This window comes from Camelus bactrianus, chromosome 16, assembly GCF_048773025.1.
Source record: "Camelus bactrianus isolate YW-2024 breed Bactrian camel chromosome 16, ASM4877302v1, whole genome shotgun sequence".
In the NCBI taxonomy this organism is placed as follows: Eukaryota; Metazoa; Chordata; class Mammalia; order Artiodactyla; family Camelidae; genus Camelus; species Camelus bactrianus.
The window spans coordinates 19,103,849-19,114,043 of record NC_133554.1 but is presented as its reverse complement, the minus strand read 5'-3'; the positions used below and the strand labels follow the sequence as shown (position 1 = coordinate 19,114,043).

The window sequence follows — 10,195 nt, the reverse complement described above, 5'->3', positions numbered from 1 at the left end:
GGGTTGTTTTTGTCCCCACTTCATATTGCCGATTCCTTCTCATCTTTCAAGGATGGAAATATTCCACTTTCATAGGTTGTCCTTTTATTATTTACTTTTAAATTTGTGTACCCAGTATGTTTCTTTCAAAACATGCATCACAGTGTGGAATTGCATATTTATCTATTGGGCTTCTTAATGTCTATCTTCCTCTGTGGATGCTGAGATCCAAGGAGGGATAATGTGAACATGCCACTTAGCATCTAGCAGAAAGTGACCATATAATGCATGGTCAGTAACATCTGGTAAATGAATGGCCAAATATAAATAAATAAGTAACGCTACACATACATACAATGTACACTAATAAGACCACACTTCAAAGACCATGTGAAAAGCCATGGCGTAAATATTATAGAAAATACATTTTTTAACCTCTCGCTGCTATGTATCCAAAGTTCAAAGCAATATGTAATAATGAATAGACAAAAAAAAAAAAAACTTCAGAAAGACACAGAATATTAACATCAAAAGGGATTTGAAATGCTTTGCTTTAACCTTTCAGTTTTTTCTAGAACTTAGTAAAATGTAGATCCAGGCAACCTTCAGAAGACAAACACAGGGACCTCTAAACAGCAGTCCTAAAAAGTAAATCCAGAGGAAAAAGACCAGAAGTTGTCTCCCAGGAGAACCGTCCAAAGCTAAAGGTGATGTTAAAAGTAAAAAAAAATCTACACACACACACTCCCCACCCCGCCACACTGTTTTCCCTCTCAAGTCAGCGAATTCCAACCACATTGGCATTTCTCAGTCGTTTTGGAAGGACAAACTCTGCCTCAAACAGATTGCCCATGTTGCCTTCACTGCCTGGAATAATCTTCCTTTTATGTAACTTACTGGCTTACCTTAAAATATTACCTCCATGTTCCTGAAAAATAAACCAAGTAGCTCTGTTTTGTTCTGTTGCAGGACTCGTAAATTTTATGGAATCCGCGTTAATTTTTGCCTATGCAGTGTCTTAGTCTCTGCCACTCCTTACTGGATTCATTTATAGGGCACATATTTGCATTTATTTTCTGTGCATTTTGTATTAGTTTCCCAGGGCTACCATAACACTGTATCAGAGATTGAGTGGCTGAAACAACAAAATTTTATTTTTGTGCAATTATGGAACCTAGAAGTCTGAGATCAGGATGTCCACAGGATTGGTTTCTTGTTTTCTTCTTTTTTTTTTTTAAATTGAAATATAGTCAATTTACAATGCATCAATTTCTGGTGTACAGCATAATGTTTCAGTCATACGTATACATACACATATTTGTTTTCACATTTTTTTTCATTATAGGTCACTATAGGATATTGAATACAGTTCCCTGTGCTATGCAGAAGGAACTTGTTGTTTACCTGCTTTATATATAGCAGTTAGTAGTTGCAAATCTCAAACTCCCATCTTCTAAGGGCTCTCTGCTTGGCTTGTAGAGGGCTGCTTTCTCCCTGTAACTGCACATGGTCTTCTCCATGTGTGTGTTTTTGTCCTAATCTCCTCTTTTTATAAGGACATCAGTCACATTGGATTAGGGCCCATTTTAAAGATCACCTTTTAACTTCATTACCTCTTTAAAGACCATATCTCCAAAATACAGTCACATTCTGAGGTACTGGGGATTCGGATTTCTTGAAAAGAGGGACATAATTTGGACCTTAACACCATTATATTACCAGTGTATTTCTCAGAACCTGGTACATATGGGTGCTTTTATTTAAAAAAAAAAAAAGATATTTAAACTGACTATACTTCTATTAAAGAAATGATATTTATAAAAGACATGAATAATTGAGTGCAATATTTCTTTGTGCAATTAAAAGAAATGAGGCACAAACTACTGTTAATGAAATCCTGTAAAACAACGCCTCAAAACCGTACTTCGAGGGAAAATATGGTGATTTTTGGCTTTTAAATATCAAACAGCCAAGTGTTCTTGGAGACATTCAGATAGGTTTCTTTTAAATGAACACCTCAAAAAGGGACAATCCAATCAACTTTTTAGCCAGAGAAGCAAAAGAGATGAATCTTGAAGCTAAAATCTATGCATGATTTTAAAGAATCAAATGTTTTTAAGTATAGCATTTACTCTTATTTGTATCAGGCATATGAAGAGTTTGTAAATTGTACATTTCTTTAAATGAAGTCACTGCTCTTAAATTTGTGAAGTAAATACACTTGGAGTTGGATCTTGTTACATCAATAATTAGATAATATCTTCATAGAGTCCTCATGTTTTAGAAAAATTATGGGAACGAACATAAATATTCATTCCTGTTCAATATGTATGCTCTCTGGAATCCTGAGATGTGAATAGCAATATCTTATTATGCGAATCAGAGTATTCATTAAATGCTCCTGGATAATCTTTAGAGAGTACATTAAAATTCAAGTGTTATTATGCATATGGGTAGCCTGTAAAACTCAAAGAAAGATTTCAAAAGTAACTGGTGAATAACTTCCTAGAATAAAAACTTATTAATCAAAGTATCAGCCTAGAGGAAAAGAAGGTCAAGTGGTTACATGGAGCAAAGGTTCTTAACAGTAAACCCAAGAGAAGGATATTTTGATAAAAGATTGATATTATGTGTCATAATCACAGAATCCCAACAATACGTTGTTTGTTTCAGTGCAATTCACTTGTAAATGCTTCGTTGTTGCTGTTTTGCTGTTCTTTGCTATTTTGTTCTATTTTGTTTTGTTTTGTTTTGTTTTGTTTTTATACTGGTAGGATGTTTGCATATATTTGTGAAACACCAGAAAAGAGACATTTTAGAAATACTACTATGAATTTTGATGAGTTCAATATTTTAAATTTTTATTTTTTAAATATCACAAACAATTCTCTTTTGATGTACAATTCTATGAATTTTAACCCACATATAAATACATGTAATCATGTTCATAATAGGATAGAAAGCAGTTCCACTATCCCCCAAATTCTCTTGTGCTATCTCCTTATAGTAAAACTCTTCCCTCAAACCTAACCCCTGGCACCCAATGATGGTTTCCCTCTCCAGAATTTTGTGTATGAGAATGTCATATAAATGGAAGCACCTCTTAGTTGGCTTTTTGAGACTAGTTTCTTTCATTCAGCATAATACCTTTAAGTCTTGTTCAACTTGCATGTATCAATAATTCATTCCTTTTTATTGCTGAATACTATTCCATTTTATGGATTCATCACACATTTACTCATTCATTGAAGGACATTGGGTTTTTCTTTTATTTTTTTTTCATTTTATTATGATTTTTTTTCTTAATTCCTGTGTTTTAGGATTTGTCAGAATTAGGAACTATCAACTGGTTGAGTTCTAATTTAGGTTTTTGTTTTTGGGTGTGTTGTTTTTTTTTTTAAACCAATACCATTGAGATATAAGTAGCACCCATTTAAATTTGCTGTTAGATGGATTTGGAAAAGTGTATACATCTGTGTAACCGCCACCACAATGAAGATACAGAACATTTTTATCACCCCCAAAATTCTCTCCTATCCCTTTGCAGTTAATCCCTTCCATCCCCTGCAGTCCCATCAACCACTTATCTGTCACTATAGACTATTTTATATTTCCTAGCATTTTATATAAATAGATTCACACAGTATGTATTTTTGTAAGGCACTTATCCCATTCCTGAGGGCTCCACCCTCATGCTCAAGCACCTCGACGTTGGGTTTTTCTTGTTTTGGCAATATAAATAGAGCTGCTATAAGCATTAATATGCAGTTTTTTATGTGAATGTAAATTTTCATTTCTCTAAGGTAAATGCCTAGGAGTCAGACTGCTGGGCTATGTAAATGGTGTATGTTTAAATGAATAAGAAACAATCTAATTATTTTTCAGAGTGGCTGTGAAATGCTGAGTTCTCACTAGCAGTGTCTCTCAATCCAGTTTTTTCACATCTCACTAGAATTTATTGTCAGCATTTTTTCCATCATAGCCGTTCTAACAGGAAGTACAATGGTTTCCCATCCTGACTGTAATTTGTGTTTTCCTAAAGGTGAATAATGCTGAACATCTTTTCATGTGTGTATTTGCTGTTCTTATATTCTCTGTGGTGAAATTTTTGTTCAAATCCTTTGCCTAGTTTTTCAGATAGTTGATTATTTTCTTACTGTAGCACTTTACTTGTTTTTACTTTATTTCCATAGAAGTCTTTTAGTGAATAAGTGACTTGCCAATACTTTCTCTGACTTGGTGGCTTGTCTTCACTCTTTAAAAGTGTTTTCTGCAAAGAAAAAAAATAATTTTGGTGACATCCAATTTGTCATTTTTAATGGGTTATACTTTTGGTTATCTAAGAACTTTATGCCTTAGCCTAGGTCACTAAGATTTTTCTCCTAAATCTTTTTCTAGGAGATTTATATTCTTATGTTTTGTATTTATAATCCATTTTGAGTTAATTTTTTTTGTATAAGTGCCAGGTGTAGTTCGAGGTTTAAATTTTTACATATGCATGATCAATACTTTCAGTGTCATCTGTTAAAAAGTCCAACCTTTCTTCATTGATTTGCTTTTGCACCTTTGTCAAAAACCAGTTGTCCATGTTTGTTTGGGTCTATTTCTAAACTATTCTTCTTCCATTAAGCTATGCCTTCATACTTTTGGCAAATCCACAATGTTTTGATTATTGCAGCCCTTTATAATTAGCCTTGAAATTGGTAGCCTAATTCCTCCCACTTAATTCTTCTCTTTCTAAATTATTATAGCTGTTTCAGTTCTTTCGCCCTTTCATATAAATTTTACAGTCACCTGAGGAATAGCCACAAAACCATCTCCTGGAATTTTGATTAGTATTGTGTTAAATTTATGGATCAGCCTGAAGAGAATTGACACATTTATTATATTGACTATTCAAATCTATGAACATTGTATATGTCTCTATTTAGGTCTCTGATTTCTTTCACCAGTATTTTTTTAATTCAGTTTTTAGCATGCAAATTCTGTGTACGTTTTGTGAGATAGATACGTATTTCATGTTTTAGAGTTGTAATTGGTTTCATTCTTTCTTTTAAATTTTGGTTTCTAGTTGTGCATTAGTATATAGAAATACAATTGACTTTTGTGTGTTGATTTTGTATCTGATGACCTTGCTAAACTCACTTATTTGTTCTAAATGTGTGTGTGTGGTTATGCGTGTATATATATATATATATTTATATTCCCTGGGATTTCCTACACACATAATCATGGTGACTTTAAGTGGAAATAGTTTTATTTCTTCCTTTGTAATTTGCATGTCTTTAACTTCTTTTCTTTGCCTCATTGCACTGGCTAAGAACACTAGTACTATGTTGAAGAGGAATAGCAAACACAAATATCCTTTCCTTCTTCTCAACCTTCAAGGGAAAACATTCAGACACTTTGGATAAGCCTGCCACTTTTGATGCCCCAGGGTGTGTGAGAAGCCAGTAACCAGGTCTTTAACTTTATCTTGCCAACTGAGGATGTTTCTATCTTGTTCAGGTGACACCTTGAGACCCAACCTTATCTCTTTCCAGCACTCTCTGGGGAAAGAAAGAAGAGAATCTTCTCAAGTGATCAAAAATCCAAAAGTGACTGTTGACTGCTGCAAACCACATCCATCTTGATGACAAGCTTGTCCACATTCAAAAGAGTCTTCTAACCTGGGGTCAGTATTTCTTTTAACCTATGATTTAAGTTTGTATTCTCTTTCTTAAACTGAAATAAACTAAAATTATCCATGTTTTCTCTTTTCAAATGTGCTTGCATTGAGCATTCCTTAATTCCTTTGAATCTCCTGATGGTCTTGAAGTGATGTAATATAATGTCCAAGGAAACTACAGAAAATAATTCTTCAACAAATATTAACACACATGCATAGAATACATGAGATGCATGTTTACAAGTACATGCTATTATATTTGTGTTCCTATTAAAGATAAGATATGTGTGAATGTAATATATGAGTGTACAATTATATAAACTCCTCTGAAAACCTAGAAACAATTAATAGTGTTTAGCACTAATAAGTCTTTCAGTTGGGCCTCAAAAATAATGTCCTTTGAATGAGCAAATAAAGCATATAATACTGACTCTTCCCCGTATATCAGGATTGTGTTAAAGACTCTGTGAAAAATAGCTGTAAAGGCTTTTTAAATCCTTAGAGAAAGTTTTGTGTAAACTCTTTTTGTATTTGCATACCTCATATGTATGCTAATAACAAAGTTTCTTTGGAGATGATTTTCTGCTCAGGGAACTATATATTGAAGGTGATATCAGTTTTGTTTATCTTGTGAGAAAATAAGGCAACATTCGTATATCAAGAAGAATAACACACAAGCTCAAAAACAGTCACAAAAGAAAAAATGATGTATTATTTTAATAACATTTTGCATTCTTATTGCACATTTTATCATAAAGATCAATAAAATGTCCCAACTGATAATAAATGCAGGAATTATTCAACCTCCTGTCTTAACAAATTGTCTCAGGAATGGAAGACAATAACTGTATTTTTACCCACCCAGCCACGCAGCTCAATAATTTATGCTAGAAAATCCAAATCTCAAGAAGAGTTGTAGACTTTTCAGGAGCGATGTCAGTCAGAGCTTGAGTCAGGGAGAGGCTGACCCAAGAAAGTAATCAAAATCCACATATTAGGGTGTTGCGCCTTGAAATATGAATCTAGTTTTTAACAAATAGAAATACAATCTATGACAATTGCTCATTGTTGTTTTCTTAAACTTTCAAAATAGGACTTTATCACCTATGTTTCAAAGTTACTGACACAAAGTAAAAGGGAGGGAATTAAGGACTTTCCCACAGTTAGCCTAACTTCTTCTAGGGGGTGGGGGTGATGAGATGTCTCCCTGAGAGTTCCTAGCACACTGAGAATGTGCTATGTGATTCTTACGCAGTCTATCCATTGGAAAGCTCTCCACCTTCAGTGAAATAACAACCTCCTTCCGGCGTGTTGTTGCTAGGTTACTAGTAAATAGAACTCCCGTAGTGCAATATATTCATACAGGAAGAGTCAGGAGATAAGTAAGAAAATAATTACAATAACTCTGTCATGCTTATGCAACTGGATGCGTTAATATACATCCAGAGGCATTTTTCTAGGCGGAAGGAAGAAAGATTTATTTTCCATTTTGAATCTTCTTAGTAATTCATTGAGTGTCTCTCATATATCCCAAACACCTTGTAAACATTTCAATTAAAGAGGCTGCTTAATCCAAAAGTCTAGATTCCTGGATTTCTCAATCAATATTGCAGCTGATTGGCTCAAGTGCTGACATTTGACAGAGAAAAATTACAAATGTCATTTTTGGAGGGGACCTTGAGTTTACATATTCTAGCCCACAACCTTAAAAAGAAGTTCAGACTAACTCAGTTTGAAGGATTATGTTATTATTGAAGGGGTCCACCAGACAATGCTGCTTCTACTAAGGGTTCAGTGTAGTTAATACATTTACTTGCCTTTGTTATACAAACTCATGGTAATTTATGTACTATAATCACTGGACAAAACTTTAAACATGAGATGCCCATGCCAGGAACTTGTAGATGGGGCCTGGCATCAATATGTTTTAAAAGCTCCATTGGATAGTGGGCTGGGGCTGCCTGAGCCACTGGTCCTGCACAGAGATGCTTCAAAGCCTTGTTAAGAATGTTTGGATCCCATGAAGCCCTACTATGCCCAAGTTTACCAAGAGATTTGGGCAGGTATGGGGTTGATGGGCTTCGTCATTTATAAAATCAGGAGTGCTGATAAATGAAGTAAAGCCTTGAAAGATCCCAGTCCTGTGCCTGCTCATGGTCACCATTAGCCAGCTTTAAATGGAAAGAACATTGGTCTGGCTGTATTGGTTGGGGATGTGGGGCATCGTGTTGGCTAGAAGACATTCTGCTGCCCTCATGCATGAATAAACATACTTCTGAGATCCTCCTCCCCCCCAAAAAAAATTCCATTGGTCAATATGATGAGCAATTTGATTTCCAAAGTAGAGACTTGTCAGCCTGCAGATAATCAAATAGCACATTCTTCCTTCAGAAGGTTTTAAGATGAAAGGGCAGGGGAACATATACATTTAGAATTATGCATGATTCTGTTAATATTAGTAGAATATCCAAATCACAATATAAGTCAAGAGGGAAAATCTTAACTGAATTTATTTCTTTCACCAGGCCTCTCCTATCTTTTTCATTCACACTCAAGAAATTATATTGCTTTAGAGAAAATAAAAGGACAGAATGAGCAACTAACTCCATCTGTAAATTTTTTTAAATAAAGCTAGAATCCAAAATTGCACCTCTAAAGTGTGAATTCAGGATTTGAACATTTTTGCAAATGAAGGGTAAAAAATAAAACCTACCAGAAAATGGAAAATAAAATCTTTTTCCACTTACCACTTTATAAAAGTGACTGTAAAAATGTGCAAAATCACCAGTGATATTCATGCAATCCCTGAAAAATAGGTTTGAGTAGGCTAGAGGATTAAATATGAGTGGAACTGTGTGAATTATGCATAACCAAAAAAAATAATCCAAAAGGGTATAGAATGTACTGAATTTTTTAAATTCTATTTTTCTATATTGATGGTTCAGAAAGCAGGGACATATTTTTTCCTTTTTTTTTTTTTTTTCTCCACTTTTCAAAAAGAGGTCTTATTCCTTAGTCCTTCATCATAGACACTCAGGTTAAGTAGTAAAAACTATTGATAACTTTCCCTTCAGGAAAACTCAGAAAAGTGCGGATCTAGTAGGAGTCTCAACATTTGAAAGAGAAATCTTTTTGAATTTATATTTTTCCCTTTCAGTTTTTTTTTTTTTTTTTTTAACCTCTGGGCAGGAAACCCTACAAGATAAAGACCAAGGTTTTCCTCTAATTCTTAGATGGGAACCACCAGCTTGTTGACTCTCGCTGCCTTTCCTCTGCATTGTCAGCCTCAGGCTGACCAGTCAGCTGCCTCTGGGAAGAGGGCTGAATTGCCTTCAGGCCTGTCAGAGTGGCCTCTGATTCCTCCAACCCTCAGGCCAAGGCTTCAAAGTCTATCCTTGAACCCTGGCCTTGCCCCCACCTTGTTCTTGAATGTTTCCCAAAATCCAAGATAGAATTTTAGCACAAATAAAACAGTGAGGAGCTTGTGGAAAATGAATATTCTTGACTGGCAACAGTTCCTAACAAGCAGCCATCCATGTTTCAGAGCTTGTCACTAGCACTGAATGTCCACATCTGTGTACGTGCATAGAAAACTCTGGAAAAATAATGTACTTCACTGATAACAGTGGTTATCTCTGGGACAGGGAGTGGGACTGAGGTTGGTGGTTGAAGTAACTTTCATTTGTTTTATAATATTTTAATTTTGTATAATTAATTTATAATTTGAAATGTTTGATGTTTAATTTTATATCAATAGTTCATGTGAATTTAAAATATACTTAACATTAAATAGAACAAAAAGTTCTATGGAATATTCTGTAAAATAGGGCTTTATCTTTATCTTGCAGGGTTTACCGCCCAGAGGTTAAAAAAAAAAAAAAAAAAACTGAAAATGTCAGAAGCAGAAATTCAAAAAGATTTCTCTTTCAAATGTTGAGAATCCTACTAGATCTGCACTTTTCTGAGTTTTCCTGAAAGGGAAGTTATCAATAGTTTTTACTACTTAACCTGAGTGTCTATGATGAGGGACTAAGGAATAAAACCTCTTTTTGTAAAGTGGAGGAAAAAAACGGAAAACATTTGTCCCTGCTTTCTGAACCATCAATATAGAAAAATAGAATTTAACAAAATCAGTGCATTCTATACCCTTTTGGATTATTTTTTTGGTCATGCATAATTCACACAGTTCCACTCATATTTAATCCTCAAACCTATTTCTCCGGGGTTGCAATGTCAATGGTGATTTTGCACATTTTTTACAGTCACTTTCATAAAGTGGTAAGTGTTGCCTACTGACCCAAATGACTAGGTTGATTACAGATTTTATAATATTGTTAATCAACATAAGGTAGGCGGGAGAGAGGATATGTGTGTGATCCCCAGTTCTCCATTTCCATTCCATGACATCAATGAGATGGCACATAACTTCAAAATCCTCTCCAAACAGTGCTCCAAAAGGCCACTACTAATCTGTAAGTGTTGGCCCATACTACCATATAAAGTCTTCTCTGGTGGCCTGTTTCTTAATGAAGCAGACACTAAACCTCT

The 10,195-nt window shown here is 34.6% G+C and overlaps 1 pseudogene; it reads left to right on the top strand.

Moving 5' to 3' along the window:
• The first annotated feature begins 7,632 nt into the window (after positions 1 to 7,632).
• On the top strand, positions 7,633 to 7,814 carry LOC123615651 (ATP synthase F(0) complex subunit j, mitochondrial pseudogene; annotated as a pseudogene).
• The last annotated feature ends 2,381 nt before the right edge of the window (positions 7,815 to 10,195 follow it).